We start from the raw sequence: 14414 nt of genomic DNA, 5'->3' as shown, positions 1-14414 counted from the left end.
TGCTGGTTTAGAGATTGAAGTACATAAACAAAGCTAGAACCGTTAAAACTCTAACCTCTAATCTCTCAAGCGAACTGACAGTAATGCTGAAAGGGAATTGCTAGACCAAAATAACAAGGTGAGATGATATATTTTCACCGAATGCTCTCTTTAGACATGCTGTCCTGTTCATTATATCACAATGCTTCAAAATCGCTTAGTACGAGTTAAATAGATCATTTACCAATGATCCAGTTATACAAAGGACTGAGACAATAGAATTAGAGAAGCAACCTGGCTCAGTGGAAAGAGCACGGATTTAGGAGTTAGAGGTCATGGGTTCTAATCCCGACTCTGCCACTTATCATTCATTCATTCAATAGTATTTATTGAGCGCTTACTATGTGCAGAGCACTGTACTAAGCGCTTGGAATGGACAATTTGGCAACAGAGACAATCCCTGCCCAATGACGGGCTCACAGTCTAAACCGGGGAGACAGACAGCAAAGCAAAACAGAACAAAACAAGACAACATCATCGGGATAAATAGAATCAAGGAGATATACGCATCTAACAAAATAAATAGGGTAATAAATAATATATACAAATGAGCACAGTGCTGAGGGGAAAGGGGAAGAGCAGAGAGTGGGAAGGGGGGAGGGGAGAGGGAGCAGAAGGAGAGGGAGGGCTCAGTCTGGAAAGGCCTCCTTGAGTAAGTGAGCTCTCAGTAGGGCTTTGAAGAGGGGAAGAGAGTTAGTTTGGCGGATGTGAGGAGGGAAGCCATTCCCGGACGGTGGTAGGACGTGGGCAGGATAGGCGTGAACGAGGGACAGTGAGGAGGTGAGGAGCAGAGAAGCAGAGTGCATGGGGTGGGCAGTAGAAAGAAAGAAGGGAGGTGAGGTAGGAGGGGGCAAATCAGCTGTGTGACTTTGGGCAAGTCACTTAACTTCTCAGTGCCTCAGTGACCTCATCTGTAAAATGAGGATTAAGACTGTGAGCCCTATATGAGACAACCTGATTACCCTGTATCTACTCCAGCGCTTAGAACAGTGCTCTGCACATAGTAAGCACTTTACAAATACCAACATTATTATTATCATTATTTAGGCAGAAAGTAACTGCCCAGAGTTATTAGTATTGCACTTTCTTTCAGCCTGGGTGATATATTAGAAGCATCTTTAATAAAAATGTATAAAATTCATGCAGCCTTGACCATATCTAAGTACATTATCAGAAACACTCCTGCTGGGGTTATTTCCTCCTCATGCATCTGATTAACTGGACCAGCAGGAGAGGTAGAGTTCAAAGATTGTATCTACTGGACATCAGAGCTGTCAGACGGAACAGTGACAGTGGCAAAAATGATGCCACTAACCTATATAGGGTGGAAAAATAGGGAATAAGAAACTGGCCCTGTATATGGAAAATAAATGGACATTATCATTACACTCTTTAACTCTGCAGAAGTCTTCCTGCGCACCAGACAGACGTCACTGTTTCTGTTCTTCCTTCTCCAGGTCAGTAGTAGAGAGATCACTTTTGCCCTGGTTCACAAAAATGAGTTCCTCTGGATGGAGTCGATCACTTAATCAATGGTATATATTGAGTGCTTACTTTGTGCAGGGCACTATACCCTCTCTTGACCCCACTTCCCCTTCCAGTTATCGTCCTATCTCCCTCCTCCCTTTCCTTTCCAAACTCCTAGAACGTGTTATCTACCCTCGCTGCCTTGAATTCCTCAACTCCAACTCTCTCCTTGATCCCCTCCAATCTGGCTTCCATCCCCTCCACTCCCCCGAAACTGCCCTTTCAAAGGTCACCCATGACCTCCTTCTTGCCAAATCCAATGGCTCCTACTCTATCCTAATCCTCCTCAACCTCTCAGCTGCCTTTGACACTGTTGACCATCCCCTTCTCCTCCACACTTTATCTAACTTTGGCTTCACGGACTCCGTCCTCTCCTGGTTCTCCTCTTATCTCTCTGGACATCCATTCTTGGTCTCCTTCGTGGGCTCCTCCTCCCCCTCCCATCATCTAACTATTGGGGTTCCTCAAGGGTCAGTTCTTGGCCCTCTTCTGTCTCCATCTATACTCACTCCCTTGGTGAACTCAATCGCTCCCACGGCTTCTACTATCATCTCTATGCAGATGACACCCAAATCTACATCTCCTCCCTTGTTCTCTCCCTCTCTCTCCAGGCTCTTTTCTCCTCCTGCCTTCAGGACATCTCCATCTGGATGTCTTCCCGCCACCTAAAACTCAGCATGTCCAAGACAGAGCTTCTTATCTTCCCTCCTAAACCCTGACCTCTCCCTGACTTCCCTGTCACTGTGGACGGCACTACCATCTATCACCCGTTGCCCGGAACGGGTTCATTTGGAATCGGCGTGGCGAGAGAGAGAGAGACTGGGGATGGAAAGCCTGAGTTTTGTATAAAATTTATTCTACAGGGTGAATTGAATGATTTGGTTATTTAGATGCAACAAAACGACCTTCCCTTTCAGGAGGAATATGGGGTTAGAGCTTCCCTAATGGGAGGAATATACTCATATGTTACTTGTGCATGGTAGAACACCCTGGCCCACCCAGGTGGAACCCACTTATGATTTACTCGTACGTGGTGAAGCGGCTAGCTCCCACCATGTGCGCGCCCACTCAGGAGGAATCCACTTATGCATTAAATCCACTTATGTGTTAAACCCAGTTATGTGTTACCCACTTATGCATTACCCACATCTGGTGAGGCAGCTAGCTCCCACCATTTTCACGTCCCACTCAGGAGGCACCCACTTAGGCATTAAATCCACTTAAACGTTACATACCCATGGCGAAGCGTCTGGCTTCCAACCCCATGAGCATTCAGCAGGACGGGACACTCACCCATCCCACGGCTACTCACTTAGTGCAGGCAGAGCGGCCTTCTCATGCTTTGGACAGAGGTGACCTGCAGCCGGCTGCTGCAAGTCTCATTCCTCTGCATAGATTAGAGGCAGCAGGTATTTTTCACCTGTCCTCTTGGGCCATTCCAGCTTCCGGCCTCAGTTTATCCAATCTCTACCCTCCCCCCTCCTCTATCCCTAATTTGATTGGTAGGGGGCGAGGGACACCTTCTGTATTCCCAACTTGGGCTGTCAATCTGGAAGTTTTGGGTGTGGGGACAATACCCCACCCTCACTTCCGAGTTCCGCCTGCTGGCTCAGGATGTCACGAGATAACATTTGACCTTGAGATGGTCGGTACCCCAGAAACACCTTGGGACACCATCCTTCCCGTCTCACAGGTCCGCAACCTTGGTGTCATCCTTGACTCTGGTCTCTCATTCACCCCACACATCCAGTCCCTCACCAACACCTGCCGGTCTCACCTTCACAATATCGCTAAGATCCACCCTTTCCTCTCTATCCAAACTGCTACCTTGCTGGTACAAGCTCTCATAATATCTTGACTGGATTATTGTATCAGCCTCCTCTCTGATTTCCTTTCCTCCTGTCTCTCCCCACTCCAGTCTATTCTTCATTCCGTTGCCTGGATCATCTTCCTACAGAAACGCTCTGAGCATGTCACTCCCCTCCTCAAAAACCTCCAGTGGTTGCCCAGCAACCTTTGCAGGAAACAAAAACTCCTCACTCTTGGCTTCAAGGCTCTCCATCACCTTGCCCCCTCCTACCTCACTTCCCTTCTCTCCTTCTACAGCCCACCCCGTACACTCCGCTCCTCTGCCGCTCACCTCCTCACGGTCCCTCATTCAACTCTGTCCCGCTGTCGACCCCTGGCCCATGTCCTACTGCTGACCTGGAATGCCCTCCCTCCTCACATCTGCCAAACTAACTCTCTTCCCCTCTTCAAAGCCCTACTGAGAGCTCACCTCCTCCATTAGGCCTTCCCAAACTGAACCCTCCCTTTCCCTCTGCTCCTCCTCCCCTCCCCAGTCCCCCTTCTCCCGCCCTCTGCTCTTCCCCCTTCCTCACCCCACAGCACTGTGCATATTTGTATATACAATTTATTACTCTATTTATTTTAATATGTATATATCTATGATTCTATTTATCTTGATGATATTTACGCCAGACTACTTGCTTTGTTTTGTTTTGTTCTGTTTTGTTTTGTGGTCTGTCTCCCCCATTTAGACTGTGAGCCTGTTGCTGGGCAGGGATTGTCTCTATCTGTTGCCTAATTGTACATTCCAAGTGCTTAGTACAATGCTCTGCACATAGTAAGCGCTCAATAAATATGATTGAATGAATGAATGAATGAACTAAGCACTTGGAAGAGTACAATACAACAAAGTTGGATAGGCACATTCCCTGCCCATGTACTTTCCTTCCCACTATTTCACCATATCCAAAGATTAACTACTCAACATCTTGCCCCAGTTTTGTCCTCCACCTAACTTTCCCATCACAATTGACAACATCACCATCCTTCCTGTTTCTCCACCCTGGTCATTAACCTTGACTCCTCCCTCTCTTTCAATCAATGGCATTTAGTGAGCACCTACTATGTGCAGAGCACTGTAAGAACACGGACTTGGGAGTCAGAGGTCATGGGTTCAAATCCCGGCTCCGCCGCTTGTCAGCTGTGTGACTTTGGGCAAGTCACTTCACTTCTCTGTGCCTCAGTTACCCCATCTGTAAAATGGGGATTAAGACTGTGAACCCCACGTGGAACAACCTGATCACCTTGTACCCCACCCAGCACTTAGAACAGTGCTTTGCACATAGTAAGCACTTAACAAATGCCATCATTATTATTAAGCACTTAGAGTACAACAGAATTAACCGATACGCAATATTCAGTATGCAACAAATGTGGTCTGTTTTTCCTCAATGACATTTTCAGGATCAGCCCCCTACTCTTCATCCAAAAAGCCACCACCTCAGCCAGGATTTTTCATATATGAATATATATATATATATGTATGCATTTACATACATTTATGCAATTATGGCATTTGTTATAGTATAATTATATTTGTTAAGTGCTTATACAAAGTTATCAGTTTGGACACAGTCCCTGTCCCATATGAGGCTCACAATCTAGGAAGGAGGCAGTAGGATTTAATCCCCATTTTTACAGATGAGACACAGAGAAGTTGTGACTTGGCCATGGTCACACAGCAGATAAATGGAGGAGCTGGGATTAGAACTCAGGCCCGTGTTCTTTCCAACTAGGCCACGCTGCTTCTCTCTATCTTAGATTCCAGCTCGATTACTGCCTCACCCTTCTCCCTGATCTCTCTGCCTCTAGGCTCTCCCCTTTCTAATCCATACTTCCCTCTGTTGCCTGGGTCATTTTTCTTAAACTTCATTCTGCCTAAGTTTTTCCTTTCGTCGAAAACTTCAAATGGTTGTCTATTTCTCTCGGGATCAAGCAAAATCTCCTGACCATTGGCTTTAAGGCACTCACTCAGAATTTTCCCTCCAACCTATCCACTTTCTTCAACGACCACAGCCCCATTTATCCTCTTGGTTCCTCACAAACTACCCTATTCACTGTGCTTTGCTCTAATCTCTCCTGCCACTGACTTCTCACTCACATCCTCCCTCCTGCCTCAAATTTCCTCCCTCTTTGTATCAGACAGACCACTACTCCTTCTGTCATCAAAGCCCTTCTGAAATCATACCTCCTCCAGGAGGCCTTCCCTGATTAATTTCTAATCTCAACTACGTTATGGCCTCTCAACCCGTTCTTCAGCACTTCAGTGCCACTGAAGCACTTATGCGCTCACAGTCCCCTATAGCATTTATGTACATAAATTTATGCTCTAATATTCTATCTGGTTTTGAAATAGGTAAGATGAGCAATAAAAATGCATCTGAACCTTTTTATGGAGAGTAATTTCAGGTTCCAGAAATAAACTCCCAGGAGATGGAGCTAAAGTATAGGGTCATTATTCTCAAAACCATGGATTGTTTTCATATAAGAGCAGGCGGGGATAATTTCTTATTCTGGGATAAATGATTTAGAAAGGTTGACTCAAGGCAGGGAGAATTTGAGAAGAAAAATGCCTAGTAAAATGAATTTTTTCATTTAAAAATGTATATTTTATGTGGAAAATAATGAAAACTCATTTTTATTCAACACATTCATTATGAGATGTTAAAAGTCTGTTAAATAGTGAACTATGCAGAGTTTAGCACTGGAACTTTCAATGTTTGATGTATTTCTATGTTTTTTAGTTTTCTCACCTCTGCACTTGGATTTGCACCCTTTATTCAGCCCTCCTTCAGCCCCACAGCACTCATGTACAAATCCATAATTTACTTATTTGTATTCATGCCCATCTTCCCTTCGAGGCTGTAAGGTTACTGTGGGCAGGGAACGTGCCTACCAACTCTATCATACTGTACTCTCCCAAGTGCTAAGAACAGTGCTTTGCACAAAGTAAACACTCAATAAATACAATTGATTGATTTTCTAATTTTTGGAAATCTGCTCAGTGTTTCCTTAGGCATGAGCCAGGATTAGAACCCATGAATTTCTGACTCCCAGGCCTGTGCTCTATCCACTACACCATGCTGCTTTTCAACCCATATCAATGGATGTATTCATCCTTAACACTTGTGCATATATGTACATTCAATTGTACATTCAATTGTATATGCAGATCCATTATTTGTAAATATGTTTATGTCTGTTTCTCCTCACAGAGTGTAAACTCCTTTGGGGCAGGAAATATTTCTTGTATTTCTTGTGTACTTTCCCAAGCACTTGTGCACCTTGGGTTCTCAGTAGATACCTTTACCATCACTTCCACTAAAATTTAGCAATTCACTTCTGAAAAACAGGCACCTGCCCTATTTAAATGAGGAAAGGGCAAAAATGTACAGTGACCAATTAATCTTTTTCATCCTCAAAATCGGTTAAGCCAATCATTGCTTGGATTTCAGCACAGAGCAATGTAACAAAGCAATACGGTTTTATGTTTTGACAAGAAAACAGGGGCGTAATGGATTGACTTTACTTGCTAAATGAACAAAAATCCCTCAGTAATCGTGATTACCATCGACAAATTCCTCTTACTGAATATGAGAAAAACCAAGCATCTGTGGGCAACTTAGAACACTAAAAAGCTAGATGAGACAGATTCCTTTTGAGCAATCCATTTTTTTCATTGTTTCATTTTCCAGCTTAATACAAGAAACAATTCCAGAAGGTCTCCTGATCTCTATCTCTATAATCTGCCAAGAAAAGGAAATTGAGATAAACCTTTATCAGCCAGCAGCATCTAGCAGTGCTAATGGCAACCATTGTTGAAAATAAACAATCCCTTCCTCTCTCATGTGCAATTCCAGGGAGAACCAAAGACAGAAACACATGGATAATTCAACAAAGCCTGAACTAAAATTTAACAAAGGTTCATCATTGTTATAATCTCTTAATTATCAGTATTAATTTTAGCTTGTAAATATTGACCAGCTTCCACTGCTATCCTAGAGGGTGGTTAATATTCATCATTGTAGTGAAGAGAAATCTAGCATTATTTACTGTTAAGAGAAAGCCTAGGTCTGAGTAACTGTCCTTTAAATATAGAAGAGTACAATAATTTAGATCTCATTAAGGATTCTTGAATAAATAAGCCCTCAATCAATACCACTGATTGATGGATTTTTCTGCCATTAAAAAGGTGACTAATGGTTCTTAGCAACCACATAAGCACACTTCATTTGAATTATTCAAATGTCCTCTCAACACTCCAATGAATTGGGTCTGAAATGGTATTTATGTGACATCTCTAAAAGTCTCAGAGCCAACCAAGACCTGTTCTATTGCCAACACCAAAGACTGTAAAGCTCATTATGGGCAGGGAATGTGTCTGTTTATTGTTACACTGTACTCTCCCAAGTGCAGCACAGGGCTCTGCACCCAGTAAGCTCTCAGTAAATGTGATTAAATGACTAAGAATTCAAGACCAATTCAAATGGCATTTCTGTTCCCTCCAACTCAGTTATTCTGGCCCCAGAAATTAAATCAAAGAAATACTGGAAAAGTGATGGGATGCGGGAAATGTAGCTGTTGTAGTGTTATATTGTCCTCTCTGAAATGCTTAGTACAGCGCTCTGCACACACTAAGCATGCAGTATGATTGAATGATCGATTGTTATATCCATCCATCCTTATGGCTAGGGATGTCCTTCCTAACATCCCTAACTCTTTCCTCTAATAGCCCACATGGATCTATTATCATGAGCCCACCTAAATGTTTCTGGAATTTTCTAACTCTCTCTAGATTTTCCTTAAATATCCCATTTTAAGTAAACCATTAGCAAGCACTTATCCATCAATTTGTCTAATCCTTTCTCGAACCTATTGATATTTGCTGCTTCCAAAACATCCAATTCTGTGTTACAATATATCTTAAACTTTGTCAACATTTTACATTTCAATGCATTTGAAAAAGATTTCACAACTTCCTCTTGGCCTTTTATTACTAAGCAGCCCATCTTTCTAATGGATGGATACTTTGGTGGTGGTGGTGGGGGGGGGAATAAAAATACCCCCAAGCCAATTAATTTGAGAAATGTCAAAGTCAAGTATGGCAAGAGAAACATGGCCAGGCACTTCATGTGAAATTGCAAACTTACATACGCAGAATGCAATGCTATAAGTCCCTGAAAAGTATGTCTATTGCTGAAATTCAGGGAATAAAAAAAATGTTCTTGCTATTCTTTTCAAATTCATGATGATGCAATGTACTGGCTCTATTTTTTTTCCTCTTTAAGAGGCTGACAGTGACATAAAATGAATCACTGACTGATTCTGAAATTACAAGTACATGCTGCTATGGTATAGCCTTAATCCCTGTAGTTAAGTAACATTGTTGTGAAAGGAACAGAATGAACTCTGTATTAGTGTGGAACAAGTGAAGCAAAAATACAATGTCCCTACTGATTCCTACTGTAGCTGGTCTTGGGGAACACCTCTCACAAAGGATCTAATTAATTTTAAAATGTTTTTAAAAACAATACATAGTTTTTGTGATCCTGTCTTGCTACAAAACATTTAGAATAGCCCATAAGCAATTGATTGAATGATCAGGGAGAATACATTAAAATACAGATAAGAGGAAGTAATGGAGTTTATGAGACATGTACATTAATATGCTGCAAGAAGTTATGAGTACTTACGTGCTTAGGTGTGGCTGAAATGCTGAGATTGAAGGGAAAAGGTGGGGAGATTACAAATCAATCAGGAAAGGCCTCCTGGAGGAGATGTGATTGCAGAAGGTATTTGAAGATGGGCAGACCTATACTCTGTCAGATACGTAGAGGGAATGAGTTTCAGGCAACAGGGAGGGTGTGAACAAGAGGTCGATGGCAGGAAAGAAGAGAATGAGGTACAGTTAGTAGGCTTAGCTTGAGATGAATGAAAACTGCAAGCTGAGGTGTAGTGAGAGAAGAGAGTAGATAAATAGGAGGGAAAAAATCAAGTAGTCAATCAAAGTCAATTGAGTGTCTTAAAGCTAATGGTCAGGAGTTTCTGCTTAATGCAGAGAGGAAGTCTTTCTGTTGAGATGCAAAGGTGTATGCAGAATGATGTTTTAGAAAAATGATCCAGGCAGCAAAGTGAAGTATGGATTGATGAGGAGAGAGACTGGAAGTGGGGAGATCAGTGAAAAGGCTGATGCATTAAGTCAGGATATGACAAGTGCATGGACCAGCATGGTGGCTATTTGACAAAAAGGACAGATTTTAGAAAGTTGTGGAGGAAAAAATGGCAGGATTTATCGATAGATTGAATTTGGGGTTCCAAAGAGACAGGGGATCTGGGATAACACCAAGGTTATTGGCTTGAAAGATGGGGAGGATGGTGATACTGTTGATTGGGTTGGGAAAGTTAAGTGGAGTGCCAGAGTTGGGAGGGAAGACGAGGAGGTCAGTTTGGGGCATACTGAACTTGAGCTGCTAAATGGACACCCAAATGGGGATGTACTGGAGGCAGAAGAGGACACAAGATCACAAAGAAGACAGGTCAGAGCTAGCATGGTAGAGTTGAGAGTGGTCTGCACAGAGGTGCTAGTTGAAGCCATTGGAGCAGATGAGTTCTCCAAGGAGTGAAGAAATTCAGAAGAGAAGGGGACTCAAAACAGAGCCTTGAGAGAGAAGCATAGTTTGGGGGTGGGAGGCAAAGGAAGAACCAGTGAAAGAGACTGAGAGGGATCAGCCAGAGAGGCAAAAAGAGAATCAGTAGAGAACGGTCAGTGAAACTGAGGCTGGAAAGAAGGGATTGGTCCTCAGTGGTCAAGACAGCTGAGAGGTTGAGGAAGATAAGGAAAAAATAAAATCCCTTTGATTTAGCAAGAAGCAGCATAGCCTAGTAGATAGATCATAGGCCTGGGAGTCAGAAGGACCCGGGTCTAACCTCAGCTCCATCACTTGTCTGCTTTGTGACCTTGGGCATGTCGCTTAACTTCTCTGTGCCTCAGTTACTGCATCTGTAACATGGGGATTAAAGCTATGAGCCCCGTATGGGACATGGACCATGTCCGACCTGATGAGCTTCTATCTACCCCAATGCTTAGTACAGCACCTGGCACATAATAAGTGCTTAACAAATATCATTTAGGAAAAAGCATTGGTGATCCTGGAGAAAGCAGTCTCAGAGGAGTGAAGTGGGGTAGAAATTGGATGGAAGAGGATCAAGAAGGGAGATGGAGGAGAGAAAATTCATTCATTCAATTGTATTTACTGAGCACTTACCTTGTGCACAGCACTGTACGAAGTGCTTGGAATGTACAATTTGGCAACAGAAAATAGAGGCAGTGGGTGGATGCAACGTGTTCAAGGAGTCTGGGATAGCACTTCAGCTCTATAAACCTTCAGTTTGGTCTGAAGCCTGATATAATAATAATAATAATAATGTTGGTATTTGTTAAGCGCTTACTATGTGCCGAGCACTGTTCTAAGCGCTGGGGTAGACATAGGGGAATCAGGTTGTCCCACGTGGGGCTCACAGTCTTCATCCCCATTTTACAGTTGAGGGAACTGAGGCACAGAGAAGTTAAGTGACTTGCCCACAGTCACACAGCCGACAAGTGGCAGAGCTGGGATTCGAACTCATGAGCCCTGACTCCAAAGCCCGTGCTCTTTCCACTGAGCCACGCTGCTTCTCCATGGTGATATCACACCATCATCACAAAAGATACACACGCCCTTTTCCAGATGAAATTTTATTTGTCACATGTTAAAGTATTTAAATGTGAGTTACTAAATACATAGTGCAATTACCAAGTCAGTGCATTGCTCATAAACTGAGATACTATGAGATTAACAATGTAATTATGATAATAATGAGTATAGAACTAATAATTCTTTCCCTTATAATTCATTAGGACCAATTATTTTCTTTATGTCTAACATCAATCTGAACATCATCTTTCTTATTTCTGCAAATATATGAAATAACATGTGCATAATAATAATTGAGGCATTTGTTAAGCACTTTCTCAGTACCAAATATTGAACAAGTGCTGGGCTGGATACAAGATAATCAGTTCAAACTCAGTCCCTGACTCACAGGGGGCTCACAGTCTAAGGAGGAGGGAAAACAGACATTGACTCCCCATTTTATAGTTGAGGAATCTGAAGCACAGAGAAGTTAAGTGACTTGCCCAGGGTCACAGATCAGGCAAGTGGCAGACCCAGGAATAGAACACATGTCCTTTGACTCCTAGGCCTGTGCTCTTTCCACTAGGCCATGCTGCTTGTATTTTTGTTATCAATAACAATAATAATGATATTAATAATACTTCTGGCATTTATTAAGCACTTCCTATGTGCCAGGCACTGTATTAAGCACAGGGTTAGGTACAAGATAGATTGGATGTAGTCCTTGCCCCAAATGGGGATCATAGTCTAAGTAGGAGGAGAATAGGTATTGAACCTACATTTTACAGGTGAGGAAACTGAGGTACAGAGATGCTAAGTGACTTGCCCAAGATCAGATATCAGGCAAGTGGCAGAGCAGAAAGAAGTATCATTTATTGTTAAGAAAAATGAAAAAATCTCCAAGTATGGAGGTAATATCATTTAGTAGTTATAATTAAGCATGTTATATTTGTCTTTTCTAATATTACTCCTCACAGCTCTCCAGAGATATGTGGGCCCCATTTTATAAACTGGGAAATTGAGGCAGTAGCCACAGAGTTTATTAAGGACAGAACTGTCATTAGGCAAGCCCAAGGGGAACAGGGACTATGTCCTACCTGCTTATACTGTATATCTATTTCAGGGTTTAGTACAGTACTTGGCAAAAAAACCCTTCCTGGGTACCACACATAGTATAACAAACAGTCGGAACCTGATAGCAACTGAGCACGAATGGCCTTGCGTTTCACCTTATTCAGAAAACATGACCTCCCCAGGTCCATTGAAACTAGACAGGGCGAGTCTATTTTTTGAGACGATTTTCCTCAAAATATCCATTTACCATTTGAATATTCATGGCACATAGTTAACACTCAAAAGTAAATAACTGCTCATGGGGAGTCAGGCTGATAGAGGGGAATTAATCAATCAATCAATGGTATTTCTTGAGCATTTACTATATGTGGAGCATTCATTCAATAGTATTTATTGAGCACTTACTATGTGCAGAGCACTGAACTAAGCCCTTGGGAGACAGAATACAAGAGAATTAGTGGACCCATTCTCTGCCTATAACAAGCTTACAGTCTAGAGGAGGAATACAGTGTTGGTGAAGCGCAGCTGTATCACCCCAGAAATCCCAGTATGACTGTCCTTGCCGGCCTGCTTGCCTGACTGTTTGCATTGAAAGATTTTTGCAGGAGGTAAGCAATGGGGGGGGGGGGGGGGGTGTGAATTACATAAGAGGTATTTGAGTGGATGCTGAATGTGATTGGGTGCCCTATCAGTTCTACCAAACCCCCAGTAGAAGAGGTTGAATTACGACCCAACAAAAGCTGGGTACCCTATGATTGACACCTGCCAGTCATATGAGACAATCTGATGCCAGTCTGGCACCCGCTCCTCGGTCCCACCCCCATAATTCATACGCATCCCCGGCAGAAGAGACTGCAGGCCAGAGACTCAGGTCCCTCAAGCCTGTATTGGGGGATTTCTCCTCTCTGCCCCAAGGTGTAGAAAGGTACCCCAGGAAGAGGTCCTGTAATCAGGCATTTGCAAGCTGGGTTCCTACCCCTCCCAGAGGCAGACCCAGACCTCTTCCTCCAAAGCTGATCCCCAAGGTGGCCGGGACCATGTGCAGAGGTCAACTAGGCTCCTCCTCCAGGAGGTCTGAGAGCCCAGCTCACAAACATCCCTGCAGGAGAGGGAAAAGCAGGGCAGAAGCAGGGCCACAAAAAGTTCCACCTTCCTCTTTCCCTGGAGCCACCCCCTTGTTGCAAGACCTGGTGATTTAGTACTTTAAACTATGAAGACGGTTGATCAGAAGCCAACATTAGAATATCAGATCATCTTGAAGGATTTGGTCTAATGCGTCGTAGCGTAAAATGCTCCAATTTGTCCTAGAACCTTTCCAGCCTCATTCCTGACCTATCAAAGACAATCCGTTGAAGATCATGGAATCATAGAGCTGGATTTAATCTCAAAAAATCACCTGGACCAGCCCCTTACCTTTAGGTAAATGCATAACTAAATCATTCAGGACAGATTTATTTCTAGTCTTTCCAAATCAACTGGGTGGCTCATAAAGAGTACTCTAGGAAAAGAGGGGGGGGGGGCATATGTGAAAAATCTTTAGGTCTTTTCTCACTAAGTTTTCAGGGAAACATACTTAGTGAAGGAATTCTTGCAAAACTATCCCCAGTACCACAATCCCCTCACATTGGATGATTTTTCAAATAATTGAGGCAGACGATTTTACTTTAGGCAGATATTTACAATCTTTAAAAATGAGTTCACTCTATTTCTTCTTTTGGGCTTTTCAGAGACTACTATTTTCTTTTCCTGCTATTATTGACATCTCTACCCCTTGGGTGTTCCTCAAATTCTGCTGTCCTAAGTATAGGATGTCAGGCAGTAAGTGTTTTTTTGTTTTTTTTAAACAGTGCCTTTTTCCATAGGGAAAGCTTAAATATGTATAGACCAGTATTAAGAGTTTCTAACCTGAATTTTTACTGCAATTGTTCTTTACAATACATACCATTTTATTTTCAATAACATTTGTTTTCATTTGGGGATTTTATCTCTTCAATCATTCTATAGAATAGAGATGGTCTAGCTAATGTTGAAATGTTAATGTTCAAAAAAAACCCTAAAACAAAAACCACCCCCCACACCCAAAAGTGTCCCTGTCATGAAGTAATTTGGCCTAGCTTTCCTAACTTGGAATCAATCCATCATTCTATCATTTTACCATCCTTTAGATGTTAAGGAGTTACACAATCTGTGATAAGCAAATGTTTTAAGTATTCTGTTTATAACAACTCCCGTGAAAAAATTTTGCAAGACCAA

The 14414-nt window shown here is 42.6% G+C and overlaps 1 protein-coding gene across 1 annotated transcript in view; it reads right to left on the bottom strand.

Moving 5' to 3' along the window:
- CYP1D1 (cytochrome P450 1D1) overlaps positions 1–14414 on the bottom strand; it is a 51256-nt gene that overhangs the window by 19908 nt on the left and 16934 nt on the right. The gene's annotated exons all lie outside the window — the stretch shown is intronic.

The sequence above is a fragment of the Ornithorhynchus anatinus genome, chromosome X5, assembly GCF_004115215.2.
Source record: "Ornithorhynchus anatinus isolate Pmale09 chromosome X5, mOrnAna1.pri.v4, whole genome shotgun sequence".
NCBI classification, from domain to species: Eukaryota; Metazoa; Chordata; class Mammalia; order Monotremata; family Ornithorhynchidae; genus Ornithorhynchus; species Ornithorhynchus anatinus.
This window is presented reverse-complemented; position numbering and strand designations above follow the sequence as displayed.